The sequence below is a fragment of the Manacus candei genome, unplaced genomic scaffold (genome assembly GCF_025592945.1).
Source record: "Manacus candei isolate 608988 ecotype Guabito, Panama unplaced genomic scaffold, ASM2559294v1 h1tg000017l, whole genome shotgun sequence".
Taxonomy (NCBI): domain Eukaryota; kingdom Metazoa; phylum Chordata; class Aves; order Passeriformes; family Pipridae; genus Manacus; species Manacus candei.
In genome coordinates, this window is record NW_026138065.1 from 2,000,833 (window position 1) to 2,017,683 (window position 16,851).

A 16,851-nucleotide genomic window follows, 5' to 3' on the forward strand; every position below is an offset into this window, starting at 1 on the left:
GCTATACATTTTCGTTTGCATTAGTTTCTGAATATATGGTATGTTTATGCACAAACTACCCTGTTCCATCTACCCCCATATCATAACTATCAATACCATATACAAACTGTCAATAGATTAGGTTTTCATTAATTCACGTGAATATATAAGCCTTTAGAAGCTGGTTCATCACAAGGTCACAAACATACTTCCAAAACACCCAGCTACAAGATTGAATAGGGTGTCCCATGTACACGTCCCTATACAATAACTATCAGAAATATAAAAGGAATAGTGGTTCACTAGCTTGTAGTTCAGTTTATCAGTAGATAAACAATGCACATCATTAAAGATTGAACATCTGCAACCCTCATTCTTTTTGCAGCATTATTATATTACAACTGCTATTACTCTTAACTACAGAAAGAGAGCAAAAGAAAATTACAAATTGTATTTTTCAGTTTCTTCCAGACTTCTTTAAACATCTACTATGCCTTGGCTAACTATACAGCCAAAAGATAAAGCAAATGCAATATTAGAAGTGGTTAGCACACTATTCTAGACTAGATTTACCAGTGTTAAGCTCTCTCGTTCTACATTAGCATTATTCAAATGCAGATATTCCTGACAACACACAATACAAAATATGTTACAATATTGTCCTCTCAGTCAGACTACATCTGAAGCAAAACACAGTTTGTATGAAAAGTAGTAGTTAAAATTTTCAGAGGTATGTTATACACTACCTTTAATATAGCAGAACTTCATCAGGCTCAGTAACACAGGAGTCTGGTGATCTTTTGTATTACAGAACTATTTATTGAGAAATGGAGTCTCAGATGAGAAGGGGAAAGAAACTATTAACTTGATGTAAGCAAAGGAAGCCACTTAAAATCTGATAAATGATAACATGTAGCTATTAAACATCCACCTAGTTTAACTGCTGTAGCACACGGAGGGCAGAGGGGCTCAGGTGGCTGGACAGAAAGTTCAATTTGGTTTCTTGCATCAAAGCATATGGCAAACACGGCAAGGAAGGTCAATTATTCAGACTCTCCTAAATTTGATTCTTTGAATAGACTGACAAGCCTGTAAAGAATCCAAAAGCAGTTATCTTACTTCATACTTTACAAATATCTAATGCAAAATAAAGTTAAAATAAAAACTTTAAAAATTCTGGATTCAGAATTTTTTTTCCTCCTGGAAACAATATGTAGTCAGAAATGAAAGTTAAAAGTTCTACTGGTGTCATTAATATGACAGGCAAAAACTACTACACTAAATGTCTTTAGATGACAGACTGTGTTCAGCCAACATAAAGTATTTCTAAACACAAGCCATACACTAAAACCATAAACAATCCAGCTGGACTAGATGAAGAGGTTTGTAAAGGCAGGAGGTATAGGAGGATAACTTTACCTCAATTCCTGGTGCAGAAAATATCAAAATGCCATGATTTTTTACAACTGGAGGCTTGGGAATTTCTACAAGCAGCCTAATTAGCCCTTACAAAGGACATTCTTTCTTTGTATTATGTTAGTGCCTATTTCTGATCATATTAGCTCTTCTCCAGAGGAGGACCAAGCTAAGAACCTCCAGATCGTCAAAACTCTGATTTTATTTTTGGCTTATCTGATGCATTAAGGAACACAATCATCATTCTGCATAATAACAGCTGTATAATAAACATTTCCTCAAAGTGATTGTACCATACACTTCAATACTAATAAGAGGCAATCTGCCAAGTGGCAGATTTAGGAAAACTGCTGAACTTCCTCTGAACACTGGCTAAGAGAGTTGATTTTGTTCAGCATGGAGAAGAGAGGGCTCTGGGAATACCTCATAGCAGCCTCACAGCAGCTAAAAGGGGCTTACAAGAGAGCTGGGGAGGGACTTCTTACAAGGGCATGTAGCGATAGGATGAGGGTGTAATGGCTTTAAACTCAAAGAGTGTAGAATTAGATCAGATATTAGGAAGAAATTCTTTATTGTGAGACTGGTGAGGCACTGGAACAGGTTGACCAGAGAAGTTGTGGGTGGAATTGCTCAATATCAGGTTGGATGGGGTCCTGAGCAACACAGTCTAGTGGAAGGTGTCCCTGCCTATGGCAGGGGGATTGGAACTAGATGATCCTCAAGGTCCCTTCCAACTCAAACCGTTCTATCATTCTATGACTAACTTGTATGCCAAGCCATATAAAGGATTCTCTTATGGGTTTGTTAAGATGCTCTAGGTATCCCAAAGAAATATAATTTGTGAGATATCAAACATCAAGAAACAGAGCAGCAGAGCTGCCTTTTTATTTTAAAAGTATTTAAAAATACTATAAACATACTAAAAATATATTTTCCACTGGTTACAAAATATGCTTACCTTTGGCTAGAAGGATTCTCAAGGATGCCAACTTAAGTCACTCTTTTTCTGATATCAACAAAATGGAGATACCTGCAAGTCAAATGAGAAATGTTTGTGCTTTTATTTTTAGATGAATATATCCACTTATGATACTAAGGCATAAGAAAAAAAGTTTTAAATGAACACTTGTGTAAAATGAAAATCTACTGCTTTGTACATGCAAATAAAATCAAGAACAACTCATTGGCTTTAAAATTCAGTACAGTGTAACACATACCATATGTATGTGTTACAAAAGAGAATTTAGAGGTGTTATCTGTGCAAGTTCCTGCCAATAACTGGAAAAAAAAGCACTGCTAGGGGCAAGAGGTCATGAACCAGTAGGTGCTGAACCAACAGACTGTTTCATTATGGACCTGCTTCAAAGGTCACGATAAAGGGTCCACAGCTATTCCTTGAACTGTATTATAAAAGGCAAGTAGCTTAACAATATTTTCAATTACAAGGATGAGAAAAATTCATGAAGTTCCATAAAATGCTTTGAAAGAAGATAGTAGTAAGGTCATCCAAAAAAATTTACAAGCATGCTCTGAAATCTGTGTGATGACTTACAGCCAAGAAAGTACCTAACAGTGCAAAATTTACATTTGACATTTTTACATTTACTTCTCAGTGAAGGCAAATAAAAACATATATAAAATAAAAATATTTTAGCTAGGTCTGCGTGATCACCATTACAGAGAAATAAATCATAAAACTATCATGTAGCAATAAGGTGATTTGGCTTTCTATTTTATATCAGCATTAACAAAGTTTCAAAAGGAGTTCATTTTAGCATAATCTCGGATAGTAAAATCTAGCTGGAAAATACACAATGTTGCATTCATACTGAAAGAAAGGAAAAAGGACACACATAGAGCAGGAACAGATGTTATTTCCTGTACTAAATCACCACCATAGGGATAAAAATAATTCTTGTAAGTATTTTACAGAATAGTGCATACAATGGAAAAGAACAAAAAGTCTCAAAATCCTACGTCAACTGCAAATCAAGGTTGATAGACACCAGTAACATAAACAAACAAAAAGCCCATAAAGATGGAATGCAGGACAGTTTACTATTTTTCCTCATTCTAGGTCTAGTCAAAACTAGGCAAACGCTTCAATCTACTTTTACCAGTATGCTCACAGTAGCAAAAAACCCTCCTGGTGTAGTTATAACCCAAAACTGGAGTAAATGCTTTCACCAGTGAGGTTTTCATGGGAGAACTAAAACAAAACTGTATCAGTAGAAGCGTTGACCAATATCATTAGATAACTGATCTGTTTGCCAGCAGAAGACACAACTAAAAAAACCCAAGATATTAAACAGAAATTTCTCATTCCTAACCTAAAAATTACACCTGATGATGATAAATTTCACACATGAACATCATTCTAGTAAAATCTGAAACTAAAGCCACAGTAAATGCCAAAGATCAAAAGTAAAAACATGAGAAGAACGCAACTGCAAAAGAAACAACTGCAAAAATGGAAAATAATTTTTTTAGAATGGCTATGGAATCTGGTCAGTTTTTGAAAAGAAACTGTTTTCAATTTTCTATAAATAAGTTCATGAGAATATTATCCTTATTAACATTGTCTTTCTCATAAAAAAAAAAGTCTTCATACTTTCAAATCACTGGAAGACCAAGCTTCAAAATATCTGCCTCAAAGACAATTTCTGGACTGTCTATTTACGGTAGTAAAAAGTAGAATCAATTCATCCTCAGAGTCAAGTAGGATTTAGAGGATTACGTTGCTTTTTTGTGAGGCAGCCAAATGGAAAAACATTAGGCCTTGTCCACATACTAATTTTTTTCTTTAATCCAAAGGTCTTATATAGAACACTGCATCAGGAAAAAAATACATTTAAGATTTGAGAAGAAAAATAATTGTATACATTTAAAACATAATTTATTATTTCACCAGCATTCAAAAAATTTTCTTGATAACATCTTGCTCGTACACTCATGAAGATCTACAAATGGAAAAAGCTCAAAACTTCATGTAATGTATGCTCCTTTAAACTCACAAAAAATAACAAATTATAAATCAGAAGTAACTATGCCTATTTTCTTACATGTACTTTAAAACTTATTTGTAGTATTAGACATCATAAGACTGCTGTGCATTAGATCTGTTTCTTCTGGAAGCCTCATCTTTAACTGATCCTAGAGTCACATCTGGGTTGCTTTGTTCTCCCGGAAGTAATATATGCATTTCATTCGCTGGTTCCTTAATCTTTATCTAAATGTCCACTGGAATTGAAAACTAGAACCTTGTTTCTACAGAGATTGTCACAGAGGAAGTCAAGTTGGCCAGTGACAAGGCAAAGAAGAGTTCACATTAAAAGATACCTGAAATGAAGGTAAAAATAATTCCTGAATAGGAAAGTCAATCTTTATTACTAGTCCTGTTTGGCAAAAGCTCAGACATTCATAACTGTGGCCTGCCCTACACTGCACCTCATTTTCAACTAAAAATTCATCTTCTGCATGAATAGCCGGTATTACTTATGTTGAAATCTTTCAACATTTTTATTCCTATTTTGTTGTTGTAGGAAAAACAGAAAGAAAGGATAATATCAGTATCTGATATCTGATTTTTCTCTGGGCAAATTTTCTTTCTCTCCCCAAAAAGTTTTGGCTATGCAGAAGAAATTGATTCCAGAAAGAATGAGCAGATAGGCAGCATCCTAGTCAAGGAAAGCCTAGCTTTCCTGACTAGCAGGCTTCCTACTGCTCTAAAAACCCTGCACAGATGGTCACTGCACAGCTAAGCTCCACAGCAAGTTCAGTGTGTCCAGAATATCAACCTGCCATGTTCAATCTACACAGTAAGTCTGATGTACCCTGGGCACACTCGACTTACAGAACTTGATGATCTCAGAGGTCTTTTCCAACCCAGCTGATTCTACGATTCTATGGTTTGCCAAGACACACCAGAAGACAGACCACTCTCAGTAGCCATTTACACACACACACTTGCACATACTCCGGCCTTATTTGCCAAATTAGGCTGAAATACCCAGACATTAGGATTTCTGTGTGAGGAATTGGATCCATCATGCAGGAAAAAAAAAAATCACTTCTTTAACAGGTAACACTGCTGTTAAAGCTTTTTGTACTTAAGTACCACTTTTGAAACAAAAATGGAGTTCAGTCCCCATTAAGCAAACAAGATTCTTTACTTTCTTCTTTGCCATACTTACAATTGCCTTTTCATGATATTCAAGTATTAGGAATCAACTTGAACTTAATATATAACAAAAGAAACTACAAAAAACTGCTACAGTAAATTTTCAAGTGTGACTTAAGTACAAGAACTACAGATGAAAGAGATACAGCTAATGACAAGTATCTTTGTATTCAGATTTTCCCCTACCTGCTCAGTTTTAGTGGCAAAGCTATTGTCAGTCCTATCATCTCATACACGTGAGGTTTCAAGAAAGCAATATTGTTCCATAATGCTTAAGCAGAATTTGGAGTTAAATACCTAATCCACATTTCTTACTGATAATAAAGGTTCTTGCTGGTGCTACAGAAGGTAAATGAAAATTAAGTAGCTATTCACAGTAATTAATTTTATAATACAGGCAAGAATAAGATAACCTGATTCACACCAGAATCACAGTTAATACATTTCACATTTGAAGCAAAACTTTGAAAATATATACACACTACATGCACATTGAAATACAGTTGTCTTTGCTAGACAAGTGTCACAATTGTATTTTTCATGGAAGTAATGGTTTCCAAAGAGAGACAGCTGGAAGACAGATGTGCAAAAGTAACTTGAACATGTATCTAAAAGTACAAGTATCAAAGGTGCTTGTTTATAAATAAAAGCCACATTAAAACAAAAGCTAGGAGATTATGCAAAGTGTAGTCTGTCTCTGATTTACTTCTTACAATGATCATAGGTTACACACAGGATTTGGGACCAAACCACAGCACTCCATGTCCTAGCTCCTGCTTTGATTTCAGCAACTAACGGGGGCATCTAGCGCTTTTCAGCATCAGGACTGAAATGGTTACACGTATTTTGCCATGTATTTCCCCTCCAAATACTAAATTCAATTTAACTCCATATAACTTTCCATATTGCCAACACAATAGGCTGATCTCTGTAAAGGCACTTTTCCTTCCTTTCATACAGAAAATATCCTGTAAACAGCCTATTTCCCCACTCTCTAAGTGACTCCTTTTGTTTACAGGAAGGAAAGGGAACAGAAATCTTGCCATAAAACAGTGAGAGCTAAAAAGTTCTGTTTCACTTCCTACTGTGCAGGTGTTTCATACAAGAAATTCATTGTAATTCTTCATTTCAGAGAGAAAACATGCTGCTTCTTTTTGAAATACAGACTGAGAAATAGAAAACAATAAGGCTAAGGAAGTAGCAGCATGCTTTACTGTGAAACAAAACAGAGATATAAAATAATGATTGCTTTAAAACTTGTGAAATCCCTGGTTTTGGACAGCATGTATTTTACACATTGACTTGTAAACTGGGTTTTCCTTCTAAATCCATAAGTTCTTTCTTAATTTTATGCTGCCCAGCTAAACATGTATAGATCAATGTTCCAGATGTCATTGCAAAAAACCAAACCAAATCAAACCAAACAAACAAACAAACCCACACACAAAAAACCAAACACCAAAACCCAGCAAAAGAACACAAATAAAAACACAACAAAAAACCTTCAAACTTCTCCCTTATTTGACAAGGTGGTTGTTTTTAATACCAATGCTGGCTGCAATGTTACAATGTCTATTTAAAACCCAAGGTGGAATTCCCCAGTTACAGATTTTTCTTGGACTCCATATTCTGAACCAAAGCCACACAAACAATAAAAAATAACTCATGTTGGTTCAGGATGTCTGACACCTCAGTTTGTACACTTGTTTGTGAGCTTCATTAAATACTAACATCCGTCATAGTAAGGATTACATTCATCTGTCTAAGATCTGTAATCCTCTATAGCCTAGTGGCATGTGGAAAATTCAAAGTCTAAAAGAAGTCAAACAGATGAGGGCACTAATCATGTTGTAGGCTACACATACCACTCAGTTTAAAAGGATTTTGAGAACTTTATCACTATTACATACTATCACAGTATATTTATCACAAATGCTGTCACAATATAAAATGATGTACAATTTAAAAATACTATCGCAAAGTTAAATTTGCCCCTATAGAAGGGATATCGTATTTGATCCAGGCTGGCTGAACCTCACCAGATACAGGTCAGTTTACAGATATTTCATCACAGTAAACATTGTTCCTAGTTTTACATACCGGTCCCTGCGCATGCAGCCAAGAAGGGATGTCTCCCCAATGGATGCACTTCCAAACCCTCAGTATCTACTTGACTAGCAGAGGGAACAGCATTCAATTATCAGGGAGTACACCACCCAAACACCCATCTCATGTCTTCAAGCAACAGTAAGCCAGCTGGAACAACTGAATAGGCTCAAGACAGATTGAGGATCATCAGGTAAGTCACCACTGTTTCAATCAAAACATTTTCAATGAAATATGCAATTACTTGAGTTTGTTAAAAGCAGCTTTCCCTATTTTGTGATCAGCTACCTGGGAAAACAAATTACATTACTGCAGTGTAAATACTTAAAGATTTGCTAATTGAGTGCAATTAATTACACAGCAGTTACTAATGTTAAAAGCAATATTCATTTATCTCTTGTCTGCTTAAGTCTCAGATTGACTGCAACTTTGGATGATGCTTTCTCTGAAAAAAATAACACAGAGCACATGCTAAGACACACAAAGTGAACAGTGAAATATGCACTATTGCCACACTCTAATATAAGCAGCAATGTAAATAGGCCTATCCTTAGGCCAGCAGAATTTTCTTATACACATGCAAAGGTAACTATAGCTTTATCCTGAATATGGAAAAAACTAACCCTGCTCTGACCTGGAAGAGTTCTATCACATTTTGAATAAGTAACGAATATTCTTCATTATGAAAACAGAAAAGGTAAGATAGAGATAGCTCTACCATACTTGCTTTTCATTTGGGAAAGAGTGTGAATTTTACATCAAAATGATTTTGTCAGAAATTTTGTCTGCATTGCCCATTATTTCAATAGATGTCTTTTTACCTACAATAAATCTACAATTAATATGGAATGTAAGTATCTTTAATAAAAGGTAACAAAGAGCTCAATCTTTATAATTTATATTTTCAACATGACACTTTGCACACTGCTATTCACATACATAATGTGAACCCATCATCTTCATTTCTACCTTTATTTTTCTTCCATGAAACAATACTCAGCTCCAGGCATTGTTTTCTCCCTTTGCAACACCTCATTTTGACAACACAGAAAAGTATGTAATAAGCAAGATCACAAAGAGAGCACAAAATAATACCAATTCTGGCACTGCAAAATATCATGCTTGGACCACAAATTATAGAAAATACAGTAAATAATATAGAGTAAATAGTATAGCTACTTTCCAATCTTTGGTTTTATTGCTTTTTTCTGCCAGGAATAGCTCAACATTTAGTTCTCATATCCCCCCCCCCCCCCCTTTTTTTTTTTTAACTTTGTACAATGCTGGACTTCATCACAGAAGACATAAGGAGCTCAAATGTGAGTGGTTTGGTATAACCACAGCAAAGTTGAGTACCACACCCCACAATGAAAGAGATAGGGCCTCAAATTCCCTGCATTTTCAGAGTACAGCAGTAAGACATTTGCATTGCTTTTGATATCACCTGAACACAAAAAAGAGAAATCTCATGAAAATATAAATGTTGAAAATATTAATGATAAAGGTGAGTTATCAGCCTGGAACCAAAGCTACTAAACAAGGCAGAAATCATTTCAGAAAAGCAGAAAAGAAGAAAAAAAATCAGCTAGACAATGAGGTAGTACCTGACCATTTCAATTAAAGATAAGTGGAATGTGGCAACTGACTTAAGGCAACTGCTTAAAAGCAAGATACAAAAATTACTCACAGGTCATAAAATGTGTGTGAAAAAACCATAACTATATTACAGTGTTGTGAATGCTATTCACAGAAATAAGATGAATATTTTTTTATATTGCTCCCATGGGTCTGTTTAATATTTTAGTTACCATTAACATTTGTCTGGGGTGAAAAAATACTTTTTGTAATTTTTTGAGAGGAAAGCAAGATATTAAGTACTACAGAAAACCCCAGAACATTTCTTTATCAGCTCTGTTTTCCTCTAGAGAGAAAAGTAAGATGGTTTTCAAATTAAATCAGTGAAGGGATATGCTTTTTGACAATGTTGTTTGCTTTTTCAAACAAACACACGAGCCACATTTCATTTTAGAATGAGATAATAAAAGAAAGAGTCTAGAAGATGAACAAAACCATAATCAGTTTAGGTTGAGAGACACTTTTGGAAGTCATGCAGTCCAATCTTCTGCTCAGAGCAGGTCTGTCATCAGCTGGAAATGGTCAGGCACGACCATTTCATGCCTGATTCAGCAAAGTCTTGCTGAGTCTTCAAGACCTCCAAAGATGGAAAATTCTCCAGGTAGTCTGTTCCAGGCCTCCCTCCACATCTCTTCCTCACGTCTAACCCAAACACACATCATATCATAGTTTGTGGCCAATTTGGGGACACTGAAAAAAACCCACACCTCTGTCATTTTTGAAACTACCCTTCAAGAAGCTATGGGATACTCTTAGGTTACTCCTTTGTCAGAGTGAACAAGCTTTGCAGCATCTTCCAATAGGTCATTTGCTCCAAGCAAGGGCCTTCCACCCATCTTATTGATGCTCCCCAGTTTATCAACATCCCTCTTGAAATACACGAAACAAAATTAGATATTTAACATAAATCAAGATTTTTAACATTTCATCCAGCTCTCCTACTGAAATATCTAGTAATTTAAATAAATTAGTGTGCAGAATTTAGAAATTAATTCTTCGTTAAAGACACTTATAATCTCTTAGTGCTTTCCATACATGCTGAACTTGTGCATTTGACTGAAAACCCTATTCAAAATTCTGGAGTCCTCTTTCTCTTAACTTTGAAACAACACTGAAAAGATTGACAATGCTCAGAATTGCATTTGAATGTCTCCCATTTCCCTTCAGATATTAGAGACAAAAATAGTATAATTGGTCATCAAATTCATTCCAAGAATATGAGTCAGATAATTTACTACCATTGCTTTTATAGTCAACAACCAATTACATGGTGTAACAGTAGAGTGAAATAAACCACATTAAACCCACGCAAAACAAAGAGGAATACGAGGCAAATACACAACAGAAAATAAAGAATTAATGGTGATCCTTTTGAGAAGTACAGAGACCTGAGCCATCATCTGAGCGGATAAGTACACTACAACATACTGTAACAAGAACACTATCCCTTTTTTAAGTCAAGAGGGACTAACTTGGGAGCAGCCCGAAGCTTTCAGCATCCCAAATAACATTAATCCACATCCATAGATCAACAAGATTTGGTGACAGATTGTTTGGTATATGTTCATTCTAGTTTCACTGAAGTCAAAGAAAGTTCATCATAGACAAAAATCACTATGATTTCACCCATTAAGTGAACTGGGGAAAAGAATACCTTTTTTGAAGGTTGTACTACCAGATGTTTCAGGATACGGTAGCTGTCTTATATTAAAAAAACTTGAAGTCATTTAAGTGTAAATTTTAAATAACAACACTGATATAAATAAACATTTTTGGGAAGCTGAAATCAGATCATAGATCTTTACATACTTTACAAAATTATAAACTAATTCTTCTTTGATTACTTTGAGTAAAGAAATGTTTTTACTACATTTTGAATTCCCATTGCAACTAGAGCCCAATGTACTTACACTACAGCCTAGGGTATATTCTGTTTGCCTGACCCCCCCAAAAAAAATTTGCTCACCACACTTCCACTCATCCAGTGTTTCTGAATTGCTACTAAATAAATAATTAATCTTACCTGTTAGGGGGCCGGAGAAGTTGTTTGTTTCAGTTGTGGGTTTTTTGTTTGTTTTTGCTCCTCTCCACCTCCCATCTCCCTGATATAGCTGCAGAGAAGGCTCCTTCACAATGCATTTTTAATACAGGCAATTACAATTACCACCTCTACTGCTGTTTCCCAGCCCTTTGTTCTTTACTGAATGGCAAATCAGAAGACTAGTCAGTGAATTAACTTAAAAGTAAAGCTTGGTTTCTGGTCAGGATCGCCTCGTTTTGATTCCTCTTACATTTATATTTGACAGATACTTTTTCTCTTCTATTTAAAAAAAAAAAAAACAAACTAACACCAGTTTAAATTCTTAAGGCCATTATTCTTGCAGATGGAGCTTAAATAACTTTCTTCAAAGATGGTATAGTTTGTGTGGTTCTGAATGAAAAACATAGTTTGTATTTCTGCCATGCCTAAATATGCCAGCCTGCCAATCAAACTGGAAACATCCCAAAGGCTCTATTGCATGAGAAGAGAAATGAGGAAAGGCACAGAAAGGCCTGCCTCCTGTAAAACAAAAAATTACTCAAAACAAGGTACGTTTACTGTACCAGAAATATGTGAAGCAGTATTTTTCATGGACTTTTTTAGACTTCACTGTTTGAGGAGAAGAAAAAATACAACATATCTAAATTAGTGAAAAATTAGCAGGGGTAACAGTTTCACTTTGACAACTGCCATACAGAGTAATTTTCTCGAAGGACAGACCCTGGGTCTGTGTATTTAAAAAGGCCAAATGCTGCTGAACTTACAAAAATGTCCTTAAGTGAGGAGTAGTTACAGATAGTCAGTATTTGTGAAACTGGAGTAATAACCACCTGAGATCGGAAAAAAAAAAAAAGTTGGCCAGGAGACAAGTCCATTCCCCTTATTTCTGCACACAGTTACACGGTTTAGGTATCATCACACATCACAGAAAAAAAAAGTGCTAAAAAGGCATTTACAATCTTAATTTAAAACTCCACCAGTTAAGACTTAACAGATTTCAACATGATTCAGATATAACTTAATCCACTTCTAAATAAAGCAAGATTTTGAACATATTTATTTAAGAGAGTCAAAATAAATGTAAATATACAACTAGGAGACTACATCAAGATAATATAGTACTATATATTCATTTAAGTTTTCTATGAAAAAAAATTTAAATTACCACACTTTTTTAATGAGAGCAACTCATTCTCTCAATGTATGTTTTCTAATGCACAAGTTTTAATATTTTTCCCCAAACATTAGTTATAATGGCTCTCATTTGAGGTTCATGCTCCTAGTCCATGCAAAGGAGAGAATGCAAATTAAAGTAATGAGCGATTGGGACTTAAAAAGAGACCAAGTTTCTTGCTGTCTTTTATACCCAAACATCTTATTTAAGAAAGACAGCAAGGCTCTGCACCTTCATGCATTCTGCTAGTTAGTGCAGGTTGAGCACAGCTTTGGTACCATTGCATGTCACATCTTCTGCCTCAAAAGTAAGTCTCCCTTATACATTCAGTGCCTCATTCACAACCTTCCATGTTGCTGTGAACACAGACTTTTGCTCTTGTGAAAAAATTCTTAGTGACAGAGGAATTTAACCTAACCCAAAACAAACTTTCAAGGTTGTTGAAGTTGTAGAAACACATCCTTTATCTCAGCTGTTGAATCAAAACTAAACCAAGACAAACCCTTCTCTTATAAAGCTTCAGTTGCTACTAAGAAGGTTGGAGTAAAATACTGATTTATAACACATTTTGAAATTGCATGTGCCTTCACACAGTTTTATCTCAATAATGCACTTATGTGACAATTCATACCCATTAAGGATATACAATGTATTTCATTCTAAAAACTGCAATAGAACAAAAGAGTAATGAAAATTAGCAGTCAAACACCATAGCATTTCCAGCAAGAACAGACATTTAGCAATCAAAAAAAGAGCTCTAAATCATAAACATCACAGACCAAGGATAAACTGTCTCTTTCTGCTGATTTATAAAGCCAAGATCAACAAAAGAACCCAAAACCAACCAACCAAAAAACCGACACCCTCCCCCCAATAAAACAGTTACTCAGTTATGTTTTATTTCTCTTTCTACATTTCAGATGTGTGCACAGGCATGCAAACATACATACTCCATTGATTCACTCACCCCTCTCCCATCTGTCAAAGATTTCCCCACTCCCCAACCCAAGATCATTACTGCTGGTTTATTTCTTTTCAGAAGGACAAAAATCCTCGAGACAACTGTACAATTGCAGTATACACACTTAGCAGCTATCACAAATATTTTAAGTATCACCCAGCACTTCTTTCCCTTTCCCACAAAGGGAGAGTATTTCTTGTTTCAGTCATGATTATTATCTGTAGTATTTTAAAGCACCTCATACTTTTAAGAACAACAGGTACACAACAAACAGGTACACAACTGCTTTTCGCAAAAAACAGAAGTCTTTTCAAGTTAAACTACTTTTAAGAAGTACAGACAAAAACAAACAAACAAAGGCAACATAAAAGATCATCTTGTATACTTTGGACAATGAAGAGAGCAGAAAATTTGTGTTCAAGAATTTTCTCTGACTCCACCACAGGAAAATAGAGGGAAAGACAAAGAAGGAAAACTTGAGATTTGCTTAATATACAGCCCAAATTCTCAAGTATTCTACTCAAAATATCAATGATCACAAAATATAGATCTGCACTCCCATCTGTATTTGTCAGAGAGCAGTCAGGAAAAAGTTGAATGAGATTCTTCTGATAGAAGGAAAATAAAAACCAAAACCACTATATAAATTCATATAATCTAGTGCTTAATATCTAACAATGAAGCTTGAAGTGATTTCTTTCAGATGAACAACTCTTTAACAGAAAAACTGAGACCATTTCGTACAAATGGAGGGTATTCATAATAAATATTTTCATATTCCTCTTGTGTTTTTGTTCACTTGGTCTTCTAACTCTCCCTCTAATTAGGAGCATCTTGAAGGCAACATATATCCACCTATTCTACAGCCCATTGGTTTGTGGAGAGAAACTGCTGTTAATATATTAACTTCCCAGAAAACACAACCTTACACCTTCTTACCTCTTAAACATGTTTTCAACTCTTCTAATAAGATAATGGCATCTTTATTAACTTAGAAACCACTCAACATGGAAAAGTTAAGTTTTACCAATTGTTCATCTTTGATTATAAAAATAATATTAAAACAAACCAGTGGCTATGGTAGTCACAAAGGAGAGAGGAAAAAGGTATCTCTGTCAAGGATAGCGGAGTTATCACTAAACTAATGAATAACCTCCAGAGTGTACATACTTACTGTCTGTTTCAGGCAAGATGTTAAAATAAGAAAAAAGTAAAGAACCATGATTCTACCTGAAACAAAACCCTTCTGTCAAATTATTCAAAATATTGACCACATACAGAGCTCAAGAGACTTTCGTTGCTGCCTTACCCGAATGTCACACTGTTTATTTATTTTAATACATCATCAGTATGATAAAAGGTGCTAATCTTATAGGTATTAAACAACAAAAAGAAGGCCAAGGTTTGTATCCTGAAAAGTGTACCGACCCACACCCACCTCCCCCATCATCTCTGTGAACCATATACAGACTTTTGGTCTTTGGAACCTCTTGCAATGTTTTTATTTCCTCTAACTGATGAGATAAAGTCATTTAAAGCCTAACTGGTTTGAAAGGACAGAAAGTTGTCCATAAATTTAGAAAAAACATAGTCCATCTAGTCCTCTACTCCACACTGTACATGTCCTTTAAAACACATAGCTGGAAAAGGAATTTCACTAATTTGCCAGTGGTCAAGGGGTAACCTGTGCTGTTGTCTTACTCAGGTGCTGAGAGCATGTCCTCTTGGCAGCAATAAATGTCAAAACATCGTGGGCAGGAGCAAACCTGACCACACACTTCCCATCCAGAAGGTGCACAAGAGCTGACAGTCAGCTGTCTTTCACCAGGAGCTATGCTCTGCCTCCAGCCTCTAGAGAGACAAACCACACACTGGGCCCCCTTGGCCACAGTAAACCACCCACTTGTGCCACAGGCCTACGCTTTTTAAACATAGAAAAGTCATTTTTTGTTCCAGAAGTGGGTAATGGCAAGTCAGTAGAGGGGTGTGGGAGACAGAATAGAGCACGAGTGAAGGGCATGAAAACTTTTACTGTAGAATGAAAGACTGCATGTGGGAGGAGAAAAGCATTAGAGTAGAAGTTATGTCATTACAGTTTAAGCTAAAAATGCACTTGAAACAGATTTTTTAATTTATTGCCAAAGAGGTTGAAGGCCATAAACATTTTATTACAAGCTCGGATTCTAGGTTTCATAACATAACTGCAAGGTTTTACTGTGGTCAGTTCAACTGTGAGAATCTTTATACTGTTCCTATAAATCAGCTGGGCTACTGGCAATTAGTCCCAATTTTGTTGAAATCTACTTTAAATAAACTAAAAAAACCAATAAAGAAATAGAAAAATACAAAGCAAATATAGCAAGCTGTGTGTTTATTTTGGTGCACGTAACCAAAACACTGGTATGTGATCAAATCTGTGAGTCAAACTATTATAACAAGCAAAAGCCATAAAAATAAAACACTGAAAAAAGTAACCACTACAAGATAGGGATCTGTGATCTTTCTATTAAAAATTTAAATAACAGCCATAGTGCCTTCATGAGGAGAAAAGGGAAGATAGATGGGGGGACAGCCTGAGGAATACATATTTTTTTCCACCTCCAGCCGAACATTAAAAACAAAAAACAAAAAACCCTCAAAAAGTAGGTGCTGCTGATGTAATGCTTTTAAACCTCCAGAACAACAGTTCTCAATCACTTTCCTTAATAATGTGGGTTTGTTGGCTTGTTTTGTTTATTTTAAGTACCCTTCCCATTGAGTTGCCATATCTCAGATTACTAAACTCAATTTGAGTCAGCTTGACAAAACTGACACAATATTTTTATAATTCTGTCCAAGTCATAACAAGTTAGAAAAAATATTTACTTCCTGAATACTGAGAAATAAGAGTTTACTCCATAAACTTTGTTTCATTTTGCTATTTGCTTTCTTCTCACATATTCACCTTAAATTTTTGTAAAGCACATCACCTTCAGCACTGTTGTTTTTAACTTCCATGTCTCAATTACTCAGTCACATTGTATAGCATTCAGAATCAGAAATGCAGTTTATGTTACGGTCAATATCTTATTTGGGTTAGTTTCATTACAAAGAAATATAATTTACATTATCTGAAACTACTTCATCATGCTAACAAAATATTTTTAAGTGGGAAGATCAGGAGAATAATTTCAAAAGCTGAGTCCTGCCCTGAAAATAAAATGCCAATGAACAGACTTTTTAAACTCACTAATGAATTATTTAGTTCTCAAGGGTTTATAAGACACATTTACTTACAAAAAGCAGGAAATCTACACTGTCTCATTTGAGAACTGGCCAGCTACAGAACTTGGTTCGACATTAGGTTCCAAGAAGGTCTG

General features: G+C 35.3%; 1 protein-coding gene across 3 annotated transcripts in view; it reads right to left on the reverse strand.

Moving 5' to 3' along the window:
* The window catches only part of SIPA1L2 (signal induced proliferation associated 1 like 2), a 131,212-nt gene that overhangs the window by 103,427 nt on the left and 10,934 nt on the right, over positions 1-16,851 (reverse strand). For all 3 annotated transcript variants that reach the window (XM_051783461.1, XM_051783460.1, XM_051783459.1), the window contains exon 2: positions 2,354-2,425. The gene's annotated coding sequence lies outside the window, so the exon portion shown is untranslated. The remainder of the gene's footprint in view (positions 1-2,353; positions 2,426-16,851) is intronic.